At 35.6% G+C, this 28,000-nt stretch overlaps 1 pseudogene; it reads right to left on the reverse strand.

Annotated features, from left to right (window-relative positions):
• LOC128223593 (uncharacterized) overlaps positions 1-28,000 on the reverse strand; it is a 39,669-nt pseudogene that overhangs the window by 2,722 nt on the left and 8,947 nt on the right.

Below are 28,000 nucleotides of genomic sequence, written 5' to 3' on the forward strand. Positions count from 1 at the left end.
TTCATACCATTTTCAGATCACTTTCTTTATCCTGAATCATAGCAGTAACAGCTACAGAATCATGTCTGATTTGCCGAACATGAAGAGCTTTTGTTTTGTTTTCAATTATTGACGAACATTTTTGTAAAACAATTGTTCCTAAGATGTTGTTGATATTATTATGATTGTCAACACTTAAAGTAATATTATGGGCTACTCTTTGATTGGACACAAACGTGTATGAAAATTCAGTAACTTGTTGATGATTCAGAAAAGTTTGGATTCTAGTAATAAAACGATTGATTTGAAGAATAACTGAATCTACAAAAGCATTTTCAATAGACCCTTCAATTCTGTATACGGCATCTTTGTCTAATTGTGCAACAATTGTCTTCGTCCAATTATCCTTCGAAACGTCCAAGAAGTCAATGAAACCAGTGTCTTCAAATTGGTCACAGTTGTAGCCTTTGGGTGGAGTAGGATCGATGATAACCCCCGGTGATGCAATAAGATCACTTTCATGTCCCGCGGCATCAATTGCCTTGACAACGCCGTAGTAAACGCTTCCCGAAATCAAACATAAATCCTTAAACGTCACACTCGTCTTGATGTACACTTGTGTGAAATTCGTACTAGAATAAGGAGGCTCCTGCTTTTCCACAACAGCAACATAGTAACTTTTTATTCCTGAACAATGGATCCTGAAACCCGTGCCACGAAAGTCCTAGAGAGGTAACGGATGATTGGTATGCAACGTTCCTATGCGTAATTGTATTAAAAACAACGCCCTTTGTCGGTGGGGTCGTATCGACAATGAATCCGTCCGACGATACCGAAGTGTGAAGCCATGCAGTATTCACGGCAGTGACAGTAAAATAGTATCTAACAGCATGCTCCAAAGTCAGATTACCAATAGAAATTTTTGTTTTCAAGCCCATATGCTGTGATGCAAATACGTCATCGACTGAAACAATGCAACCTTTGCAATAACAATCTCATAATCAAAAGCTTGTTCCTAGCTAAGTCTACTATGAATGCAATGAGCTTATGAAATAAGTTTAATTTAGTAAACGATAACTAATGGTTTAAATCTAAAACATATCAACATGTTTCTATATGTATGTACCGTTCGGTGAAGTTCCTAAAGCAACCAAGTAATGTTGTATATCGCTCTGTTGCTCACTAAAGACCCCGGACCAACAAGCCGAAATCTCATCAGGTCCAGTCTATGAAGTCAAGATCTGTTGCACAATCGTCAATTCCTTCGATGATATATCGTCCTCTACGCACACTTGGTGGCGTTTGATCAACCTTAATAGATTTAGACGTAAAGATTGCAAATTCACTTGGTCCGTACCATGTTTTTACGTAAATGTCGTAGAGCTCGCCATGAATAAGCGATCTATTAATAGGCAGACAGTGAACAAATTCTTGTCGCAAACCTATATCAACCCAAGGGAACTCTTTTTGTAAATCGAAAATCCCTACTCCATGCGGCTGATTATGAATTCCTATGCTCCACTCAAATCTATGAATGCCTGTAACCTTTCTTGAATGTTCGACCTGCGTCCAGTGACCGGCGAGACAAGCAGATGAGGCCGTTAAAGTCAAAGGCTTGAACTGAAGGCCTCCAAACACTGCAAACTGTGTCAAGTCGCTATCACTCGTATTAAATGCATCAATCTCGACGCAAGACATATTTGTTTCAGCTTCAATACATGGTTTTCCAACTACTAGCGCATGTGCAGTCCTTGTTGCAGAAAATGAACGTCACAAGAGTGTTTCTCTAGTTCGAGTATTCCCCGCTGATTTTCAATAAAATGGAAGATGTCACACTTGACAATGCAAATAGGGATACACGTGCAACCGAGCTGTTTAAACCTACACTGTTTGCAGTCCAGACTAGAAACAATTATAAGATCATCAGGTTTTAACGCTTCTGTAAGTGTGAAGTTTCCATGTTGTTCCTCTGATGTGTTATCATGGTTCTGGATGAGAACACCGCCGGACAGTTCCTGTTGGCTGAAATATCTTGAAACAGTTACATAATATCTTATCTATACCAGATTCCTGATCGTAGAAACCATACCAAGTCAAGGAGACATTAGAGTGAAGTCCATTGGTATCTCTATAATTTTCCCAATGCATTTGTGGTTTCAGACCACCCTGGTGTGGGGGAGTAGAGTCGATAAGTATATCATTTGTTCTCTCTGTTGAACATAGCCCTGCTGCATTACAACTGGTAATAACAACAAAATATGTGTCCCCATTATTCAGCCAGTTCTTTCCATCTAAGCTAATGGTGTACTGTTTTTCCGATCCGAGATGTACTTTTTCAACCGGTGTGTGTCCTTCATGGTGGGTTAAGAGAGATAACTCGTGATTAAATATCGGGCTTTCGTCGTCTAAAAACTCCCAAAACACTTTGATAATTGACTTTTCCCATTGAGCGGTTTTGTCTTTTACCGTGTTATAATCAAGCATTATTGATGGTTTTATTTTGCTGCATGGAGCTGTAACGTCAACGAGAATCGCATCAGATGCACTTGAAACGTTCATTCCGACTCCATTGAAGGCCCACACAGTTGCAAAAATAGGCGCATTAATGGGCAAAGAAATATTCGACTTAATCATATAAGAGTGAAGAAGGGCATTGAAAGAAGGAACAATATCACACAAGTTTTTCTGACGTCCTAGACACACTTCAAAATGATCGATATCAGACTGAGGGTCCTCAAATCCAGCCCATTGTAATTTCAGTGACGTGCTGTGAATATCAATCAAACATAATTAAGAAATAATTCTTAAAGTATTCAAAATGTCAATACGGGTTAAATTGCATGGAAACGGCTTATTTAAACCTTGTTAAACATTTTGATTTTATACTGACTTTAATGGTAAATATCTGCTGTGATGGATACCAGACCCGGCTTGAACACGACCCATAATTGGTGGGGAATTGTCCAGTATTATTCCATCTGAAGATCTTTGTGTACAAAGGCCAGCTTTATTACAGCTTTCTACTGTTGTATAATATTTCTCTCCCGGAATAAATGGGCCATTCCATAAAACATCTGAAAACCAAAAGCATACAAACATATCGATAACATGCATACTCACCAAAAGACATTATACTGCTAAAATACACATACAACTATGAAGAAACGTTTAAATATACCTTGTTTCAACCCAACGTTTGTTAACGATTGAACGTCTGTAGCGTAATGGTCTGTTCCAAGTCCTACATTGAAATAGTCTATGTCGCTTTCAATGTCTGAGAAATCCTTCCAGTTTGCATGAATCGTGTATATGTCTGATTGATAGTCCAGATCTACCTGAAATACAAAACGCTCTTATCATTAGGTATAAGTAAGTGTGTGTATACTTATACACGCTGGCTATAATAATGCTACTGTTTGAAAGCATACATGCGTTCAAGCCGTATCCAATTCCATTCCTTTTATGACATACTGACATTCTTCACAAGAAATATATTCGTTTATATTCAGATACAACATGCATTGATGCATATTAGGACTCGTGTTATCGAATAAAACCACAGTATTTAAGGCAATAATTGGTTGTAATAAGTAAACTATCGCAAACAATGAACCTTTCTTTCCCAGTTTCCATCCAAAACGTGTCCTCCTATAGGTGGTGTTCTATCTAAGATAAATTGTTTTGACACAATTGCACTAGGAATATCTGCCCTGTTGATCGCCTGTAAAAATTCAGTTACCATAGTAATATTTTCACATGAATACATTGTTATACCCGGTATTTCATTTAATTAATTCGATTCTTTTACATTTCTTTGCTTTCCAAGAGCTTACCTGCACCAAAATGAAGTATTGGATGGCCTTCTAGAATATTTGAATCATGAAGGTCTATGTTCACAGTATCTGAATAATACTTTGTCATTGATAAGGTATCCACCATTGTATCGCTTGATCCGATTCCGACATTGAAATAACTAATTCCGCTGTGATCATCATGAAAACCAACAAGTCGTATGCTAATTGTGTCACTGCTATAGTATGCAAGTTTTTGTTCAAGGTGAATTTTCCCCTCTGTTGGAGGTGATGTGTCAATAACCAGCGCTGTGGAAATAACCACTGACGAAAGTCCAAAATGGTCAGAACCTGCAATAAATCTAGCAATGAGTATTTTGATATTTATTCTTAACGTCAACGTACTGCTTTTGAATTTCAATAGCACAAGCTCGAAAGGTTTTTATGTGCTCCATTTGTTTCATTAGTTCTTTTTTGCTACGGTCAGTCCAACTGCTCAATACAAAGAAGTAATAACTTGGTTGCATACAAGAATATTGGGCTGTTTATTCAATGATCGAAAACCAATTTTATGATTTCGTTATACTATTAAGTAGAATGAATTTTGAGTATTGTATTTTACCGTTTACAGTAAAATAAACTGAAGTCCCATCAGCGATGCCAGCTAGAGATAACATGACTGCCGTTTCTCGTCCTGTACTACGAAACGAAATAATATCGTCTCGGTTTGGACTGTAGCCTGTACAAACCAATATAAGGGTTATTAGTTACATATAATATCCATCAATTAAGACACATGGACCTATTAACAAATGATCGTAATATCAATAAATCTGACTTCAATTATATCAAGTAGCTGAAGGAAATGAAAATGTAACGTTTGCTGACACATTGTATTTTTTAGCGTTTTCTTAAAAAATGGTTTTGCAAACGTATTATATAAATGCACTTTAATGATATTGTACGTACCAACGCCGATAGAGTAATATTGCATGTCCTCTGGATATCCAAGAAGTGAAGCGCCCTTTTCTTTAATAAATGTGTCCCATGTGATAACAGCATGTTCAATGTCAGTAATATACCCATTGACGTTTTGAATTTCAATTTTCCCAGGGATGGGAGCAGTGTTGTCTAAAATAAATCCGTCACTGCAAGCCTTAATTTCGTCAAGTGATTCTGTAAACCACTCCCTTTCAACAACCGTCGCGTTCGAGGAAGCACAAAGGTAGAAAGTTGCGTCAAGAAACACATCGGTTTCTTCGAAAATAGCAAAACCGTCCGATGTGACCTTTTCTTTTAAACACGAAACATCAGTGTTGCAATCATTGGTTACATGTCGTGATGTCATCAAAAACCATGACACATAACGTTCATTCGCATGCATTACTGCTGCGGCTGGCCTTAATTTACTAGTTCCAAAGTCAAGCTCGTTGTCGTGTAGAAAAGTATACATGTCGCCAACATCCGAACTGTGAATTATCTGATAAAGAGAAACGTTATTATCGGAATATACAGGATGCTAATTACTGATCTGTACTTTGATGAAACGATGCTTTATTAAAAAGGATTGTTTGAAACATTCAGAAATTAATGGCGTTACCGATTGAATTTGCGTCCAAGATTCCGATCTGGTATCAAAGTCGTAAACAGCATTTGCATCGTAAGTTCCAAAATCTAACGTTGCTAGCTTTTCGCAGCCACTTATTAATTGTCCGCTGACGGAGTATGCTTTAATACAAGCATATGAAGAAATATGTCCATGGACTGGCAGTACGACACAGTCCTCAACCTAAAATTGGAAAAAGAAATATATATAAGCAATTGTTTACAAGTTCAGGATAACTTCATGTGTATTATGCTGTGTTGCAAATGTTTGACTATTAATACTAGCGTTAAATGTACAACTACATTAACGGTTTAGGAACATAACCAAACCATATTCTTACCGTTATATTGATAGAGTCATCAGTAATAGATTTCCAAGGGAGGAGTGTCTTACGACCCTCTACGTCCTGAGCTAAAGTCCATTGATAGAATGCAATACCAATATCTTTGTCCTCAAGGGACCAATGTAATTTGACATGGACACACGTGTCTCCAAGCAATAAAGATGCCTCGGTTATTTCCAAAACTGGATTAAGTCGTTCAATAGAGAATTCATTCGATTGTACCGGTTTGGTGCATTCCAGTTTTGAACAAACCTTTACTTCAGCAACATACTTCTTGTTAGTAAGGAAGTTAAACTCTAAAATGGAATGGTTGGTATCGATAGGCTGTTGATAAGGCACAACAAATGTCCTGTTCTGTTCTGCGATTGAATTGTTTTCGCTGACGCCAACACTGAATCCTAGTTCAACTATTTTATAAAGAGAAGCAATATCTTGATCGACAAACTTCCAGCTAACAACAAGCTTTTTTGGCTGAAGAATAACATTTTGCACTTGGCATAAACAAAGCTTAATACCCCTAATGTCACGAACAATAGTTGAATCTTCAACTTCTATAGCCAATTCCGGTCTATTTACAAATGGTCTAATGAAAGTGTCCCTGCCCTCTGTGGAAACAATACCATCTTCTGAAGTTACAACAGTTTTGTACGGAGTGTTGATGATATAGCGTTGGCCAACGTGCAGCGGATCATTAATTGTCACACGCGCTGAGTTGTTTGCCAAGGTAACATCGTACGTATTACCTACTTGGTTCGAGCAGTCATGCCCAATATTGACAGACAGTGAATGCGTTAATTCGTCTTTGTCTAATATCATGATGCCATTAGAAAAAGAAACCGAAACTCCTCCGGTGTCGGATGACCTTAACAAGAAAACATATTTGACATTTGGTCGGATATCAATTGAGTGTATGCAATACGAGTTGCTGTTGCTTATAAGTTGAAAATTAACAACATCATCAGTAGCATTAGAAAGTCCGACTCCTGCTTCTAAAGTTAAATTCTTTTGTAAGGAACCTTTCCATCTTGCACAAAGCACTTCCTTCGTAAAATGAGCGTTAACGTCAATAAAACTGTTATTCACTGAGGGATCTATATCAAAAATAACAATTTGTCCTGGAGGATATCTTGCTGGTAGACGAAATTGTTGACTGGCTAGAGATAGATAATGACCAGCATTGTTGTAGACATGCATCTTAATGTAAAACTCTAGATTATTGTCCGTATCTTGTAACTGTAAACGGCGTAGGGGATATCTAAAGCATCCACCAGAGTACGAAGGGCACGGGGGTGATGTATCCAGACGCCATTCCAGGTACGGTGTTGCAGCAATACCGTTATGCGCTGTGAAGAAAACACATAGCTACAATTAATATCAGATACAATCGCTCAAAACTACGACACTGATTTGCCCAAATCAATCATTAATACAAGAGTTAGGTAAAATGTTTACCTACCAATCTGGAAATATATTTGATCGATTTGTGCAGTCTGCTCTTCGTCATATAGTGTGTTGCTATCCCATCCAAATACAATGTGCTCAGATTCGACAATAACTTTAGGAAGGGTTCTATTCAAAGGCGGTGTTTGATCAATGAGTACAGGGCCTATTGTTGCAATTCTCTCCAAACCAGCTTTATTAATTACTTTAACAAAAATGTAGAATATTTCGTCCGAACCTATGCCTTCATGTCTTCGTTTGAAATAGTTTTTCTTTTGTGTAGACTGATACTCTCTAATGGACGGACTCGCTATTTCGGTAGGACTTACTCCTAGTCCAACAAAGAAATCATCAATTTGACTTCCGCCTTCCTCAATATCCCAAGTGATAAATACGTTATCATTCGGAAGATAGATAAGTGTATCGTTTGTATACAAGGGTAAGTGCTCGCAAAGAAACGAAGAAATATCTTCATCCTTCTCTTTTATTTCATCTATCTGATACATTTCGGTAACTTTGTGCGACTCAACATCAGCACCACAAACACTCTGGCAAACGGACGTATTATGAAGCTTTGCTCTTTGCATGTTTGTCTGCATTAAATATACTTTGCCATGAAAACATAGTAGACTTTCTGATAATTTTCCGTGCTGTAAAGTCATATTTCTAAATTCTGGAGGGGAAATATCACGCGTAATGCCATCTGAACACGCAGGCCTCGAAGGTTCCATGGCATTATTAAGTGCAATAACAGTCACAAATCGCTTTCCGGTAAAAGTCGTTGGGATCCGGACCGATTCTTCGGAGAAAGGAAGCTCCCTAAAAATCGATACACTTGGTACTTCTGTAAAGTTGTATAGATCTTGTGAACTAAGACATCGGTCGGATAAACCGACCCTGTACAGCTTGATGCCACTTTCGTGGTCTATAAAACCATGCCAGTGCACAAGAATGGAATGGTCACTTGTGTAGTCAATGTCAGGGGAATCTTCTGGACCTGATGGGATAAGCAATAGTATTGCCATTAAAGAACGATAAAGACATACGTTGCATGATGTGATTTGGGTTTTTTAAATACAAACATATATATGTATATATTTTAGAGTATGGTTTACTTACCCTCATAAACAACACCTTCTGAAGGTGGCGAATCATCAACAAGCACGTCAATGTGTTCCGTTGTTGAAAGCCCAGCCATGTTTGTTACTTTTATAGTAAAATAGTAGTTTCTGTTATGATTGCCAATGTGTATATGCTTGACATTTAGTTTATTGAGTGGTATTGTGTAGTTAAAGAATGCACAATCACCAATATTCGGGCAGTAACACAGTGCAGTTAAGCATGAATCCTGAAATTAGAAAACAGTGCGTTCAAACGCATTTTTTGTTATAAGCAAATTACCACACAAATGACAAGTAACATTTCTTATTGATATTAGCGATACATATACATACATTTATGGTCCTCACAGCAAGGTGCTCACTTAATAGCTCGGTCATTGTGTCGGCTATTCCAAATGTCCAGTGTATTTTAGATAAGCCACTATGTGGATCAAGCGCATTAAACGTCATTTGCATCTTGGAAAGGATCCGTGCTATTATGTACATAAAGCATTTCGTATCCATCTTTCTTAAGCCAAATGTTATTGATTTGTGGTACTGAGCGATCAATAAATACAGTTCGGTTATCGCTTAAGGTATTTCCAGCTATATCAATAGCCTTTATGTTCAGTGTGTATGTATCGCCGTCTTTAACATTCAAATCCTTGCAAAATGATTGATTCGTGAAGGAGGGGACAGGTTTCTCTCCAGAGAATGGATCATGATTTATGCTCCACGAAACATTGTATGCAATGATACCGTATACAGTTAATGTCCCAGTAACAGGTATTTCTCCAGTTTTTTGCTCGTAAGCTCCTATTATGAACCCATGCGGGTCGGGCTCAATAGGATTCAGAAGTTCATTATGTATGTAGAAATTGTTATAAAAATAATCTTTCCAGCTAATGCAGACATCATTGTGGTGGGTTTGCCATGTATAATTTGTAGCAGGTGAGGATGATGTAAATCTAAACGGTTTTTCAGTCCAGATTTGAATGGACGAAGTGTCATCATAGAGAAGAAAGCGGCGACACTGTCGAACATTGTCTGCAACATCCTTTACTTCGAGAGTCAAACAATAAAGCCTTGGTGTGTCTGAAGTAAGATTTAGGTCCATGTTTGTGACAGTGTGGTTAACCTTTTTACTTACAACGTTTGTTGTGTAATCTACCTTTAACGTCCCTTCAGAGGGCAAAACTTCATTTACTCGTATTTCGTAGCTCTCGATAGATGAAGCGGTGTGTGAGGACTCCTCCTGGAGGGACAGGGTCCACCCAACCGTTAAACTTAACATTGTGTAGGGAAGAACGTGTTATCCTTTTATTAAGTTGCAAAGGCTGATAAGTGCACGTCGAATGTTTTAAACAGTGTTCAGGTGGTTGTTTGTCAAACCGATAGCAAACATTTCGTTGTTCCGTAGTCTTGTGGTAAGGCTTAGCGTTGAGAACAGTATTGGGTGTCGTTCTAGTATCCTTTGCTTTTAAATATCCGCCACCTTTTGCTTCGAATTCCACACATAAGCTGTTCGAAATTTAATAATATTAATTATTATCAATATCTTAGAACTCCTTTGTATACAGATATGTTGAAAGTGGATTGAGTTATAATGAATAATTTACTTACGCCTCTCCATTTGTCAGTTTGTAGGTACTTGCAGTAACAGTCAAATTGCCTGAATCTTGATGTGCACTAGAAACAGACTGACTTGAATCAATGTCAACAAGTAGTCTTTCTGTTGACAACGTAACGAATGTTCCTGCATCAAATATATCAAAAATGTGTAATAACACGGGCGTAGTTGAAATATAACCAAATCATATTTAAATAAACGACAAACATGTAAACATATTGCATCTTTAATTTATTTCTTGCAAAGCCTGAATGTGATCAATGAAATGTATAAATACATTTTTGTGAACGACTTTCTGAAACTAAGCAATTGTGAAAGCATACCTGGCACAGATTGGCGTTTGATATATATTGTTGTGTCCGTTATACCAAAGTTCTGTTCAACAATAAAGGAAGGGCGCGAAGAGCTTGAAATATTAATTGTGTAGTCCGTGTCTAAATCAAATTGCAATACAGACGGTTGATAGTTGCCGTACATATCTTGTAGAAATTGACACGCGGTGGAAGAGGTCGATGACATAGCTCTTTTCTTTTCGCCGTTAGGACCGATAGCAACGGTGTCACAAGTTGAAATTGATGGTGTCTTAGTCGGTTGACATGATGTTTCTCCAGTTGTTGAAATCTTTCTAAACTCAGTTGCGCATGTGCAATCCTTTGTGAGACCACCTGTGCTGCAGCTTCCAGGCCAACAATAGTGGTTGTTCCAGGAACACATTCCTAAATTATATATTTTATTTTACTGAAACAAATATGTTGAAATTATCTATGTAAACAAAATGTACAATCATAATACAATTTGTTCAATTGCCATTAAGCCACATTTATAAGACCAAGACAGGCCGGTGTCCGCACTAATTTCATATTATAGTTACATATTAAAGATAACACATGGTGGCAATAGACACCTAATGTCCATAACTACGAAAAAAATATTTTCAAACATTATTTAAAAAATCAATATCATGATGCATTGTCTTAAAAGCATATCTCCTTACGCTGACACTCCTTGTCTCCGTTGTAACGCTTGAAGTAGACATTGTCATCGTTACACTCCTTGCAGTAGACATTGTATGATGATGTGCAGCTTCGGCGTTTACACTCGCTGATTCCAGGACAATCTGAACAATAAATGGGTGTTCTCAGAATAAATTGTCCAATACGACGTGATTATACTACCCTAGAAAGGATATATGACAATCAATGTTGTCACCCAGGTGATAAACGGCATGTTGGCGGCTTAACTGTGTCGTTCCAAATATTTAAATGTAGTTTATCAACAATGAGCATGTAAAGCTGCCTTTTTGTATTAACAAACTGCTGATAATTATTTACCAAAACAAAATTTATATCCCGATATCAGACTTCTCACACATCATGAAAATATAGAGTTATAGGGGTTTACCAGTATTCTCCGTTAAATGAGTATTGATATATTTAAAGTGAATTTTCTTATAATAACTGACAGAAATGATATATCATTGAAAATGCATAACACAAATAAAGCAATGGAAAAAGTTGTGCCTATTTTTTTTTTTTTTTTTTTCAAAACCATTATAATATATAATAATTATACGCATATCTTAATGAATTAAAGTAATAAATGGTCAACTACAATTTGTCACATTTAGGATTTCTTTGTTTAATCAAATATCTTCACAATTAAACAAAAGCATTGAAGACGAACACGCTCTTGTTCATTCATAGTTTGTTTTGTTTGCTTTTTACGTATTGGAAATAATAAAATAGTATCGATCATTTTCTTAATCCCATTGTTAACCTAAATGTACTTCTTTTAAAGTCAGGGTGTTTATTTGTTCATTGTCGTTCACTTAATTCTAAATTGACAAATGATTAAATACAGATTATTTTGTATTGACCAAATACGCCCATTGAACTAGAAGGTCAAAATCTAACGACCAACGATTCATCGTTAAAACCTCTTAACAAACTAGTGTATCAATAAAATTTCATTTTTAAAGAACAGCAGATTAAATAAACTTGAAAAATGTACAACTTTTCTATCAATGCAACTTTATTGTTTTAAATTTGTGGACTTCGTAAGGGGTATTTAATAATAGATTGTCACGCAGCTAACAAAAGACACATAGAGGCTTGCCGGGTTACCGGCTAAGCAGCATTCTAGGGTCGGATTTTTCTATCCGGATCAGACACACACGATTAATATTTTTTCTAGCATATCTTCAAATATTTACAGTACTATATATATACACATATTTATAGTACTTTTCCGTAGAAATAAAGTGACGTTCATTTTCGCATGATGCCCCCAACAAATCACCGTCGTAGTAGTTTGAGCGACCTACTTATTATGCAAATGAAAGTAAAGCGCATGCGCATTAAGGAACGTTCGCATGTTAATTCAATTTCCACTTTTGAATCAAAATGGACGGAGTGCAGTATTAACTTCATAATTACAATTTATTGATGATATATGATGTATTCAAACAATATGATTTTAAAGTTTGAAAGGGAGATAAACGCGACCACAGTTAAGGCATACCCTGGTATGCTAACATCCTATAACAAGTGATGACTATTATAAGACGGCTTTTTTAGCGTTGACAATGAAAACGATATAAACAAAGCGACACATTTGTATATCTTACATTTTGTACACTGTTCATACATTTTGACATCAAGAGTACTAGGTATTTGTTTATTTAGAACATTATGTTGTTCCACCACTTGATACGATTTCACTGTTTTGAAGCTGCATTATAAAATCCATGATTCGTTCTGAACAAATTCGGATACACTTGCGGATGTTTTAAGCAAATAAAGAAAATGATGGAAAACGAATTGGCAGCACAGTGTTGTTAGCTTTTTCCAACTTGGCTTACTCGCAAAAACTATATTTAATTCGATTGTAAGTTTACTCATCGTCGTGAAGCTTGAATGTGACAGGAATGCAACTGGAGTAGAGGTAAACTTTTAAAATCATACTGTGCAGCAAACTAAACAAAAACAAACAGTTAGAATGCTTTGAAAATGAATTAGGTAATGCAAAATATCAAAATAAATGAATGTTTTACTTACATAAAGGAGCTAAACTCATTTAACTCTGTTTTATTTTTTATTTCACTTGTGCGAGCTCCCATTGACCTGTCGAGTTTTAGTAAAAGCTAAAGTATGGCAAAACACTTTTTTTTACATAAGCTGTCATGAAATGAAAGCTGGGTGGCAGATTTCTTTTAAACGGTTTTAAAAGATAAAATAAAGATAAAAATACGAGAAAAAATAAAAGAACTATTTCTGCGTAATGATAAAATTGCATTGTGTGAAGCGGTTAAAAGTGGCGGTACTTCGCTGTTCAATTTATTGATACAGTGACGTGAGTTCAAATTCGTTTTAAAAAATGAAACCCTTTTTAATGATTTTGAGGAAAAACTGTATTGAAATAAGAGTGCAGAAAACATGTAAATATAAGGATTAAAATTCATTTCGGGGGCATTCATGCAATCTTGAATGCCCCACTAAAAATGACATTGAATTCCAATTCTTAATGACTTTAATGTAAACAAATGGCATAGATGAACGATGTTTTGTTTATTTCACCAAAATTGCTCGTGCGATCAAGCTTACTGGCATCATGACGCGCAGTAATTTGTATTCACTGCGTACGTTAACGTTTAATCAATATAACGTCTTTTATGGGTTTTTGTATTTTGTTTTGAAGCTATAGTATTGTAATATTAATGTTTATGGAAATCATCCATTGAAATATCATAATTGTTTAAAAAAAACACAAATAAACGTATTGCGTCACCGCGCGTGATTCATCAAGCATGTGGTGTCAGATAGAGTATTCCAGCACGGCTAAATTCCCCAGAAATGCTTCTCTGGTATGCTAGAAAATATATTCAAACTATAGTTTAATGTTGACTATATCATTTACCTGTTTGACAACAAGACCCATAAAAAGCGTCTGTGCAAGAACAAATAGAGCTGAATATACCCCCATTATAGCATATGCCATTACAAGTTTCCGAGTCATAGTTGTCATTTTCGAGTCCACAATTATTTAAGCACTCATTATAGGACCACGACGATTTACAGCAAAGTTCTCTCGACCTATGTCTGTATCCACCCCCACACGTCCTAGAACATTCACTCCAAGGTTTCCAGTTAATCCATTCACAACTACTTTTACCATTAGGGCATCCAGCTGAGACAGTATTTACACATATTAATGTAAATGATAAAACAGTAAAGATATACTTTAATTTGAACATTTTATTTTGATCCATACCCGGGACCACCTTTATACACTAGCATAATGGCATTTCTTCAGTTGTATATATACAGGCGATGAAAGAGGAAGAGGAAGTTAACCTGCAATTAGAATAAAGAACGTTATCTATACGCAAGCTAAAATAAGAAGAATGTATTGACCGTTTACAATGTCTCGCTTCTTTCTTACTGATTTTGAAATATTGTGGTTTGTGTAAACAAAATTAAGAAACGCGCTTTATTGAGTATATACTGAAAAGTATTTAAAGGGTTGAAAGTACGTGTTCATAGGACATGTTGGTAAAGTGAATATAGAAACGAAAGGAAATAAGTTTGACAAGTCAATGCCTAGAATGTGTTAGACTAGGAAATGTTGTTTGGACTTTACCTTAAATGTGGATTTTGACTGGTTCGTGACGATTTTCAAACCAAACAAAAGCAGTTGCAAAGACACGGGTCTAATTTATGTTATAATGTGTCATTGTGAAGTGCACAAAGAAAAACACACACGATAACTTCCGTACTTTTGTATTTGATAGTTTATCTTATGTATGCGAAAAGCTACAGAATGAAGCTCAGTAGCAAAAAGTTTATCTTCTCAAAAGATATAAAGTGCTTGAAACGTCGAGTAATACTGTACTCAAGCACCATTTATGAAATAAATGAAATCAAAATAGCAAAAGAAATGCGAGACACAAGATTTCGTATGAAAACAGAGAGGGACAACGAATGAACGACAATTATAAGTCATATTTAATCCCGTCAAGACGTAATTTTACGGATTATAATATCAACAAATGTAAGATATTGTTTATATAAACTCACTTATATCGCGGAGATATCAACTACAGTGGAAGGAACGTATCGATCTATAGTAACGGTTTTTTCATGTTCATGTCAGGAAGCGATAATGCAAATGTCGATTCATATTTGTAGGTAAACAAACCATCAAGGTGGCGGGCTTTTAAATTATGATAAATGCCTTAAAGGTTACCCTTTATGGACTTGCGTGCATACATTTGTATCTACGCTGTAATAAAGTTTTCTTGGAAACATATACTAAACACTGCAAAAAAGTATAGGAATACATTAAATAATATACAGAATATTCGGGCAATCGTGATCAAACAAGAAATGTGAAACCGGCCTATCAAAATGAAATCATCAAAAGTGCGAATTAAATGGATGATTATGATCATTATATCATGACCATATTACTTACTATAGCACACATACGGTCAAACAAATCAGCCACTAAAACCGAATTGTTGCATTGGCAGCGGCCATGGAACCATGACTGGTCATTTGGATTCTTACGCAGTCACTTAAACAGACAGTTATTTCCTTTGTGAGACTTATTTGTATCAAGCATTGCCAGCCACCTCCACAAGTTCTTGAACACATCGACCATGATTACCAAGGTCTACATTCACAGCGCAACACCGAACCGTCTGAACATAGTATTGGAGAATGCAAAGTAATAGACAACATACTTAGTCTACTGCATGCGTTGCCATCTCAATATTTAATGTAGTAGTTTTACGACCAAGTCCCGACGCAATATTAAGATTATCATTGTAAGAAACGCCTACCAGATAAACATGTGCGTATGAATCTTGATAAGACCTAAAACCACTTATCATATTAGCTATCATTATCAAAAACAAACATAATACTTGAGTCATTGAAAACCTCTTGTTATTATGCTGTGTCATTTGGGGCCGAAGAAATAATAATTTAAGCTCTTAAATAACGGCAAAGAAAATGTTGACACAAACCACAAATCATATTGAAAGATGACATCTAAATGAGTTCTATGCTGTTCATTGCAAAATAGTAATAGAAAAGAAATATCAATGATGCAAGTGTGCCTAGATGGTCCTAGGTTAATCAACTGAGTAAAACTTGCAATTTGTTAGAGGTTGTTATCTGATTTTTACGCCAGGGTCACTTATTACTTTTAATTTACACAATTGTATCAATGAACTTGACGCTAGATGTGATAGCACGAAGCTGTGCCACCAGAGTAAATAACCCATTGATGTTAAGCCCACATACTGCCATGCAACATCTTTTACAAAATGAGAAATAATCAAACTTAATATTCATAACAACAACAAGCAAAATACAAACACACACAAATATTCATATTCGTTTAAGGAAGTGTCTTTAAATTTTTAATAATTGTCTGATAGCTTGATGTAATATAATCCATTGCTTGTTGTGAAATATATATAAAGACATTTACTACAATTTTCATAACCCGTTTTCTGGAGCCTGTCACATAATCTGTCTCATTATTTTTAACATTTGCTGGTTGGCCAGGACAATGAGGGATGTTACTCCTTCTGTGCACTTATATAATCCCTTTCCGCCAATGTACATATTTCAGTATAAATATTCTATAGTTAAATTTATGCACATGCAAAAATCATCTTTTATCTGGCATGTCACAATCCTTTCACAAAAATCCTACAATTAAATCTGAATTTACTGTTCTTGGATACTGGCCGTCCAGCAAAAGCATCGCTTATCTTTTTTAGATGTGTAAGGAAACTTGTATTATAAACATGCACGAAACCCTTTTTAATGTTATTATTATTATTATTATTATTAGTAGTAGTAGTAGTAGTAGTAGTAGTAGTAGTAGTAGTAGTAGTAGTAGTAGTAGTAGTAGTAGTAGTAGTAGTAGTAGTGGTAGTAGTAGTGGTAGTGGTAGAAGTATTAGTATTATTATTAGTATTATGATCATTTCTATTGTTGTTGTTAGTGTTTATGTTGTTGCTGTTGCTTTTGTTGCTTGTTGTTATTAATGTTGTTGAGGATGTTGTTGTTGTGTTTGTTGTTGTTGATATTGTTTCTGTTGTTGTTGTTGCGATAATATCCCAATACATAGACAAGGTAGCCCGGTCAAGCCAAAATACCAACAAATAGCAATTGGGAACAAACTTGACCGTTGACTCATGGAATGCACGAGATACGCCGGCTGCGCACGTTGAACGTTTGTGTAAAATTATTATAATATGTCCGAGACTCAAATCCACATTATGCCAACATATCTCGGTTCACCATTTTTAGACCAGAATATGCGCTATCATTGTCTATTGCTTTAAGTTTTAACAGCGACAGATAAGAACGTGATTGTAAATTATGACAAGGGGTAATTTTATTGGACTATTCCCAAAACCAAATATAAACCTTCCGTTATTGAAGACAACTTGATTGTAGTGTTGATTAACAACACCGTACGACGTTTAACATTAAAAAAGTGCCAAACTTCAATTAATGCAAAGGATTAATGCATTGATGTCGTCCAGAACTTAACATTTCATTTTAAATAAAAACATTTGCATCAAAACGCCTATTAACACAGATACGCGCTTGATGAATTTGTTATATTTACACGATGTGTTGGGCTTGAACCATTGGTTTGGGTGTTATCAGCTTTATCTTTGTATGTACGTCTGGGACTATAAACTATTTCCGGTAAACATTGAACAATTCGTGAACAATATATGTTTGCAACTACAAATTTTAGTTTTCCCCTTTTCCAATATAAAAATAACAATAAACGAAACTATGATTTGTTATAAAATATTATAAAATAGATTTCAGTTTTACATCATGGTAAACTTAACAATATTTTTGATTAAGTTTATTCAGACAATTTAAAGCAAAGCGATATCTGCATTATCATTCTTATCTTAGGAGATAACTTACCCAGAAAGTACACTGTTAGCCAAAGCTGACAAACCATCAATACAATGGTATGCGGCAAACTGGCTTACCAGAAAAGGCTGGGTACTATTTTGTATCCTTTCTCAATGGAAGGTGTCAAGTAACGTTTTGTCTAATTTATGCTTTTTTCTAGCTGTACAACTTTGAAGTTATAAACCGGAGGTTAACAGTGTACATCAGCCTTTAGCTTGCTTTTTTTAAGACAAAACAGGCAAATACAATGTACTAGGGATTCAAACCGCTGACAGTGCACTTACGTAAGTTTTTTTTCTTTCCATTAGTCGATCGCGGTCCGTTTGAATGTAACAATATTCGTTTTAGATCGGACACGCGTTCCTATTAAAGGAGGGGAGTACCTCAAACCATTTCAGCGAGAGTTATAATTATGTGAAACAGGACAAATAGGCCGTCGTCCTATAAGATACTAATTTTAAACCAAAAAGGTTAAATAGAAAATGTTATCTTCTTTAGGTTTTTAATTTTCGGAAATAGCAAATTTTAATAAACACAACATTAAAACGTCAATTAAATTTGAAAATCCATTTATAATGTTATTACAATCAAACGCTTGTATTGATAAAGTTTAGAGACGCCGTTCAATTTACGCACACAAGGTTAATACTTATTCAAATAACATTCAAGAAAGCCATAGTTCCCTATATACATCATTTAAAATTTATCGCAATGTTAAGTGATCGTCCTTTCCTCAAGTATGTCGTTAGACATTTACATATAGAACAGGAAGAAGCAATAAGATGATGGATAATGAAGTGTTTGTCAATGGGGTTTGGGCTTCAATAATTGGCCAATGACTGAAAGAGGCCCACAATGAGGGTCTAATGTAAAAATATCTGCTTTTTGTTTACATTTTCGAAGTCTGGATTAAAACTCGTCGCTCTGATATTTAAACATCTTTAATCAGAGAAATATTCCTACTAGAGCCGGGCCGTTGCATGGTAATTTGCTCGTATGTCTCGGGCCGCCGATGAGTAAACTAACTCTCAAATTAATTGTTTTTGAGAGCAAGCTGAGTTGGAAAACAAAAACACAATATATGGTGTGGCAATTTATTTTTACCCATCAATGAACACTTACACTATTAGTGTAAACATGACAATTACACAAATCTTATTCGAATTTGTTTTGTACGAATCACTGATTCTCTTCCGTTTCATTTATTTAAATTCATGTAAATTAACTCGTAGCAAGCATTACATTTTTTATGTTATAAACAAGTACCTGATATCCATGTCGAAATGTATTTTCAGGAATACAAATGAGTCGAATTGTTGGTTATGTTTTGCCAATGTCAACGCGCAAATAAGCCGCCCTATTCTCAGAGTGGTTATCATAATTCCCAGCGGGTCATGCAGATTATTTGCGATTTGGTGGATATGCAACGCTCCCAAAAAAGAGAGAAATCAGCAACATCATATATGACAAAAACTGATAACGTAGCTCACCCGGTGGTTAAAAGGAAACGGAACGAATGACACAATATATTACAGAAAACTACGTTTCAAAAGGTATAACATGGTCAATACAGTATGTTCTTCATCACCTTACTTGCAACAGCACACGTCTTGAGAAAGCAATGGATCGGTTATACCGTTAACAACAAATCACCTTCCACAATAATAGGATTTATGCTATGGCATAGAGCCTATATAGGTGCCCGAATCACATTTGTCAGTATCAACGCTTCCAACAAATACCTGATACATAAGTAGTAAAATAATTTCAAGCATTTTCTTCCGTCAAAATCTATAAAGTGATTAGGACAAAAGCATCGGTTAATAAATTATAAAGTATAATAATGCAAACTATTTGATACAACTATTTTACCATTTAGTTTGATAGAAAGGGTAGTATATTAACCAGAAGACAGAAGAAATTACAAACATTAACGACAAAGAAGGCTTCAATAAAGAAATAAGCAAATTTATTTAAATAAAAAACCCCATAAAACATCATCGTTATATGTGCGTCGTTCATTTCTAAGGAGGAAGTCATAGATTGGAACGAAATCAGGGTATCGATTTTTGTAATTGGTATTATCAATTTAGATTCATGCATACACCGGTATGCAGACAAACTCATAAATTGAAACTTTTTTGCCTCTCTGGTATTCGTTTTGTCTTTAATCTTGAATAATGTTTGTCAAGGTCTGCTCATGCTACCATTAGCATGCTTAGCTATGTTTGCGTTTATTATGACTTACGGTAAATCATTAAGATATGAGTGCATGCTATTTTTTATTTATGCAGACGTCTTTCATTTTGGAAAAATACTTAAACAAAATCTTATCAGATTGTTAGTGAAATCGGTTCATGTTAGATATGAAATCAAAACATTATCTTTAAAGCATACTTAAACGTTTCCACTCAAATCTTCATTTTAAAGGAGAGATAGTAGAGCGGGTAGAAATTAGAGCACTACATAATACTCTTAAACCGTACGCACGACAATCTTCAAAAGAAAATGAAATGTGTTTATTACCGAGTCTCCATGCAAGTTAAATGCGATCTTTGTAAGAAGGGGCTACCAGATTGGTCCGTAATTGTAAGTTATGACAAAAGGGAAAATGTTTGTACTACCTAGGTCTTCCTCGTTTTATTGATTGTCAGCCGTTTTATTTAACCTTCTTAAAAGTGCAAAACTTCTATTATGATTCATGGAATTGATACCGACAAGGGTTTCACCAAAATAAAAACAACGCAATAAAATGTTTATAGCATAGTAACGCGCTTAGTGAATGGGTTTAATAGGAAACAGTTCCATGCCAGTAACAATAGAATAGTACGTTAAAAAATCAGTAAAAATATTAACAAAAACGCGGAGCAATATATATTTGACCAATAGAAAAGAAAGAAGTGTAACATCATTCATGCTAAACTGCGAAAATCAAAATGTAATTTCTGCATGCCATCGGGAATACCGGAACAACATGTTACACTTATCAGGGCTTTGGATCATCATCTGAACAGACTAAAAGCCGATCTACAGGATGAAACTTGGTTAACATACCTTGCGCTCCGTGACGGTGTTCCCTCATCAACAGCTGAGACGTTGTCAGGGTTATTTTAAGTATATTAAGATCAATCAAACATTTCCTAAAACTATAAAATTAAAGGTAAAGTTAGAATAATAAGTAAAAATATAAGGTAAGATAAATGAAATACATCAAAATAGTACGTTGACGATAGCACAAAATTCTACTTTCCCTCTCTAAAAATACATAGGTAATAAAAGGTCTGTTATTTCAAAGTTTCACATCATGGTAACGTTCTTATTTTTCAAGTTAATTGAAATTGAAATTAAAAAAAAAACATTTGAAGGCAAAGTTATATCTGCATTCACATTCTTATCAAGACCACATCAAATAAACCAGAACGAAACATTATTAAGACGGCACCAAGAAGCCAAAAAAGAGCAGTACAGGTTCTGGGCCCCTATTCACTAATGTCCTGAATCTGAGTTTGAAACTCAGGCTCAGAAAAAAAAACATTTTTTTTTTTAATTTGATAACTTATCGCTTATGTATTTTTGGTTAGCAGAAATGTGAAAATAATTGTTGTACGTGTTATTTGCAAACCGTCATGAAATTTACGCACCTTCAGCTCGAATTGCAGTTCGACATAAAGAACACAGAAAACGTGTAAAATTCGACAACAGATACTGAAATACGACTTCGATATAGGGACAAAAATCGACATTAAGCGGAATTGATTTGACTAGAAACAGAAGGAATAAATTCGAGGCCGAGGAAAAATTCGACACAACAGAAAAATCCAGATATTTGAGATGGGCAAAGCGAGTCTGGACTGTAAGAAAAAAGTCTACATAAAAGAGACACTTGTTTATTCGAAAATGTTTATTCGTGTGTTTTAATTTCCTTATTGTGCATGTTCGTTGTATAAATAATTATTTTGATTATTTTTCATTTTATCAAAAATATGGGGGATTATTTTTTCCTCTACTTTATAATGTATGGATACATGTTTAAATTAAAACACAATAACACCACATAAGCAAAATAATAAAGCTTTTATTCAGCGGTTACATTTAACAACTACATTTTACATGTAGTTTGAGTATGTGTTGTGTAGTTTCAAAGATGTTGCTAAACATATCCGTGGATGGTTAACAATCTACCAAGAACAACGCATTGAAGCAACACAGTTGTAAGTCTTTGCTTTTAATTGGGACGTTGTTGAGAAAAGAAAAAAAACAAAAGTCTTCTTTAATTATGTATAACAAGTGGATCCTAGGGCGAAGCAACTGTATAAAACATGTTGCCCATTGGAGCGTGTCATTTTTTAACCACTTGGTAACAATTTTATCAAACTTGATTAGGGACCTCTTTTCAATGTTTTATACGAACCACTCACTATAAGCTCTGAAAAAAATCGGTTAAAAAGACTAAGCTAACAATATTTCTAATGTTTGTTAATTAGTAGAATAACATACATGTGAGTGTGTATTTGCGCACGTGCGTGCGTGTTAGCGTGCTTGCGTGTGCGTGCGTGCGTGTACGTGCGTGCGTGTGAGCGTGTGTGTGTGTGCGTGTGTATGTGTGCGTCCGTATGCGTGCGTGCGTGCGTGTGCGTGCGTGCGTGTTTGTGTGCGTGCGTGTGCGTGCGTGTGTGCGTGTTAGCGCTCTTACGTGTGGGTGTCTGCGTGTGAGCGTGCGTGCGTGTAAGCGTGCGTGCGTCTGCGTGCGTGCGTGCGTGTTATCTCTGTGACAGCAGGAGGTTTCTATTAAAGAGTGTGCAGAATCTTCCAATTCCTTGCTAAATGTTGATTTAAAGCAAAGTTGTTTTTAACGAACGTGGGACTACATGAACCAGACACAGGGTGATCCTAACAGCTCACCTTTAAAAATGTCGTACGCATGTGAACTCATAAAACAGTCAAGAATCAGGAAAAGGAACACACATAAGAAAGGTCATAACAATGGAGGAATGCATGTAGTGTATTCATTTGTAAACGCAAACTAGTCTTTGTTTGTCTGCAATATATGATACTTAATTCGTAATATAAAAGGGCGAAGTACCAATGGAGTTTTATAAACGAAATTCCAGTCTAAATTGCGTACTTGTATAACAATGTAAAGTTATCCTATACCTCTTCAAATATTAACCCATATAAATGTAATTAAAGTAGTAGCACACTGCTGAATCGCTGTTCTTTGTTCGAACACGATAGTGATTTATCGGGGGGGGGGGGGTTAGTTATCGAACAGGAAGAAACGATCAGCAGTAAAATAAAGACGTGTGTATTATTTGTTTATTATGGTATATAATTGCTTTTGAATGGTACAAACATATTAATATAAGGTGATGGCGTGACAGCTTAAAACCTTCTATGAAAACCTTCCAAATGTACAATAAGGTATTCACATTCTAAATTGTATAAATGAAAGATATAATGAATGGACTGCTGAACAAAAGCAGTACTCTTATTTAAATACGAAATTCGATAATGAATAATTAAAATGAATTAAAAGTCTATTTCTGCATTTTATTGGTACTTAATGTTTCATATTTCCCATTAATTTGAAATAAACGTACATCGATTGGGCATGCTAGTTAAAAAAGTTATTACCAAATGGATTCACGGCTGAAAGGTGCCAAAAAGGTTTTGCAAATTGCAAGCTTCGCATATTCTAATTTATTTATTTACACATAAACAAGACACGTACTGGACAACACATACAATTTACATTTACCCAATGTATGCGTAAACCATTTAATAAACTTTGCTGGCGTTACTTCCTTGAAGCCCTTTCCGCAAACAAAACCTCTTATGCTTTATGCAAATTTACAAAAAAACAAAGAAACCCAGCAAACACTTCCCGCAACTCAGACTCTTACATTTAATAACAATATTAATTTTGTTCATTTTAAGGTATGCGTTAATCATTTCTTTCCACTGTTCGGGAATTGTTTAAATGTTTCTTCCCACTTGATCCTGGTCAATCAATATTAGTTTGTCGTTTTCATTACTTATTTATCATTGCAGTTAAGAACACGTTAGAAAGCATGTGTATTTTAAATACTAATACGAAGTATCTCATTGAACTGAACGAATTCTGTAAGATCATTGTTTATCAGTCAGACAAATTGGTATTGACATGATGGACCACATAACTTGACAAAAAAACCCAGACGTGCCATGATTAAGGGTCGCCTACTTACCTACATACTGAAATATCCTCGATCGACATTAACCAGTGTTTTGCGTTGATAAGAAAGACGAACAGAATGAACACCAATATATTTTACAAGGCGGCAAATTACAATTTCAAAAACATCTCGCATAATTGACCAGGACTATAATTGTCAGAACATAGTCACGTTTTATCTTTAGTTTGAAGGCTGTTTTTACGAGTCTCAGTGTGAATGGACTGCATTAGTATGAGTACAATTAACATGTATCCTCTTGTTAACAGGATGGTCAAAAAAGGTAAATGCAATTATCAAGTGTACTTTTGTACATACGTATTCTGTCATATCATTTCATTTATCTGGTATACTTTACAAATGTGTGCCGAATAAATGCAACAAAACGCCTACGCCTGTAATTTGTTCAAACTCAGCTAATCAAAAGCAATCTAAAGTTACTTGCGACACTATTTATACTGAATTGAATAACATATGTCATTTGATTACACATTTACAAAATAATTTAATATCCTAAAAACGTTGCCCATAAAGAGACAGATCTAACACACTGGATTATACACATCTTCTAGCAGGCGGAATACTTTAAGTATATGCATAAGGCTCAGTTATGGCAATCCACAGATGTACCTCGGCCTTATTTGGTATTATTCGGTGCATTTGCGAAAATCGTTCTACGTAAAATTAATAAACAGAATCATTGAATATCCTCGATAATCATCGGTCCACATAAACAAACACATAGTAAAAGCTTCCCGTTTCTACTGACTTTAATTTAACAAATAACTTGTTCATATAAATATTGGTGGCAAAAAAAGACTTACTAAAATTTACTCTAGAAAACTATTTTGTTGAGCATTTGTCAGAATCAATCTACTTAAAATAAGTGAAAAAAACCTCGATTGCCATTCGCCCACAAAAATGCAAACACCAATTATAGCAGTATCAGATAAATTGCCACCGCTAATTGAACAAATACACTGTTAAACGTCTCATTCTACCGGCTTAAGCCGTAGTTTCTTTCCAAGTTTCATTTAGATAAATTTTAAATGATCCCTAAGGCCAATACAAATATTTACCTACACTTTTGACACAGTATTGTACTATACATCTAGCCAATGCATATTAATTATGTACAAGCTGGGGCGGACTTGTTTCACACTGTTGATACTTAACTAATGCATTAAAAATGGTGCACAATAGTTGAAATTGACGTGACTCTCACACTGTTCGCAATATACTATACTATTATCTGATGCATTTAAACTAGGTACAAGCTGGAATAAACGTGACTGTAACACTTTTGGCACTATAGCACCCTACTAGCCAATGCCTTATATACTGGGTGTAGGAACTGCTCAGTACCTTGGTGTGAGAACTTGGCATATGCTTGAGTTCCTTTGCATACAGAATGATAATAGCATTCCATTTTTAAGTAACGCTGTAGATGTGATCGCTTGAAAGATAGGGGAATAGTACATTTGTCTAGGAAGGTATAAGAAGAGGTTTTTCTAGAGTACAATTCAATTCAATTCAATTCAATAGTATTTTAGCACAAATATTCAAGTTCATCGCCTTTACTTCTGGTGGTTACATTTTATTTACATACATGTGAAGAGCGCGGGCAAAGATAAAACAAGAACCCGTAAGATAAGTTCACCCCAACCCTTGCACAGGTTGTTCTGCGGAAACTTGGTAATCCCCATTTCCGAAAAAAACCTTACGCTTGGGTTGGGATGAACCTATCTTACACTCTCCGCCATGGCAAATACTTAATATATTCTTCTAGACGCGATTAGCGAGCCTAAAATAGAGCGTAGCATGTTTTACACTGAACTGGTATTCTTTCATACATTTCAGCACGTACGCTCGTCTAGTCATGATGATTATGCATACAGTGTAGCGTAGCATGCTTTACATTGCAGCACGTACACTCGTCTATTCATGATGATTATGCATACAGTGAAGCGTAGCATGCTTTACATTGCAGCACGTACGCTCGTGATTATGCATACAGTGAAGCGTAGCATGCTTTACATTGCAGCACGTACGCTCGTGTAGTCGTGATGATCAAGCATTAAGTTCAGCGTAGCATGTGTTACACTGCATCACGTATGCTCGTGTAGTCGTGATCATCAAGTTGAGCGAAGCATAATTTATATTACATCATGTACGCTGGTTAAGAATGCTCGTCATGCATACAGTATAGCGTAGTATAGCATAGCATGTTTTACACTGCAGCACGTACGCTCGTGATTATGCATACAGTGTAGCGTATCATGCTTTACATTGCAGTCCGTACGCTCGTGATTTTGCATTCAGTTTAGCGTAGCATGCTTTACATTGCAGCACGTACGCTCGTGATTATACATATAGTGCAGCGTAGCGTGCTTTACATTGCAGCACTTACGCTCGTGTAATCGTGATGATCAAGCATAAAGTTCAGCGTAGCATGCGTTACACTGCATTACGTACGCTCGTCTAGTCGTGATCATCAAGCATTCAGTTGAGTGAAGCATACTTTATATTACATCATGTACGCTGGTTAAGTCATGCTCATCACGCATACAGTATAGCGTAGTATGTTTTACACTGCAGCACTAAAGTGCGCTGGTCTATTCGTGAATGTCATGCATACAGTAGCGTAGCAGGCTTTACATTGCAGCACGTACGCTCGTTTAGTCGTGATCATCACGCATACAGTTGAGCGTTGGATGCTTTATACTGCGGCGCTTCTTGGCGGGATCATCGTGGATAAAATCGAGTGCGCTCTTCTAGAGTCAGTATAAGTTTACGTACAGTAAAGCGTAGCATGTATTACACTGCAGCACGTACTCGTCTAAACGTTATCATCGTGCACACAAAGGACCAAAGCATGTTTATACGGCGGTGCTTCTTGGCGAATCATCGCGCTTTGGTATTGTTGTAATAAAGTTGTACATGGAGTATACTATAAACAACCCATGTCCACATGGATATTACATGCCTTTGAGAATGACGAGTTAACGGGCTATTGAAATATAGCAATATAGATGACCAGCATTCGAATTGAATTATGCTACCCTATTGTTAACTTACAGCCGTCTTCTAAACCAAAAAGATGTGAAAAATTAATGGCAGATGATGAACGTTTCATGTGTGGCTTCTTATAATTAATTCAAATGTATTGATTCTTGTATTAATGTGTAGATAATAAAACTGCAGTATTGATTTAGAAAACATTAACCCCTATATATATATATATATATATATATATGTAATAACATTTCTAAATATGTGTGAGTCATTCCTCTAATTGATTGCCATTTTTAATAACATTTTCTTTCCAGGTCTTTGAATGTCTGGTTTGTAAATTTACATTTTACTGACCGTTCCAAGGCGGTACCTAACAATTCTTGATAAACATACCAATATATATATAGTATTTATGCACTGTGCTGTTTGTAGAGTTGTGTGCTGTTCTATGTTACTTGTTTGTGAATTTGTGTTCTATGTCTTTGGCGTTGCCCATTGCCACTAAACCGGGTTTATGTTTAAACTTTTTGCTGCTGAGCATGTTTCTGTAGCTTTTTGCATATATATTGTAGGAGTTGGAGTTATTATCAAGTGTGTATATATTTGTTGTAGGTGATATTACGTTTGTATCTGGTAACTCAGAACTTGAAGTTATTTTATCATTTTGTATTATTTGCATCTTTCTTATTCTAGCTCATTTTTCACCTGGCTCCGACTGGGATTATATGTTTAGATGTTGCTATGCTAAATAAATGTTTGTTTTAATCCCTCCATGAATACCATTGTGATTTATACCACTATATATTAATAGACAACGTATCATGTGCGGTTTATGTTTTCGACGTATTGCTTAGATTTCCTGTGATCCTACACACACATTGTTGATGTATACTGGAACAGGTGTTAAGCGTTGAGTACTCGAA

The sequence above is a fragment of the Mya arenaria genome, chromosome 17, assembly GCF_026914265.1.
Source record: "Mya arenaria isolate MELC-2E11 chromosome 17, ASM2691426v1".
NCBI lineage: Eukaryota > Metazoa > Mollusca > Bivalvia > Myida > Myidae > Mya > Mya arenaria.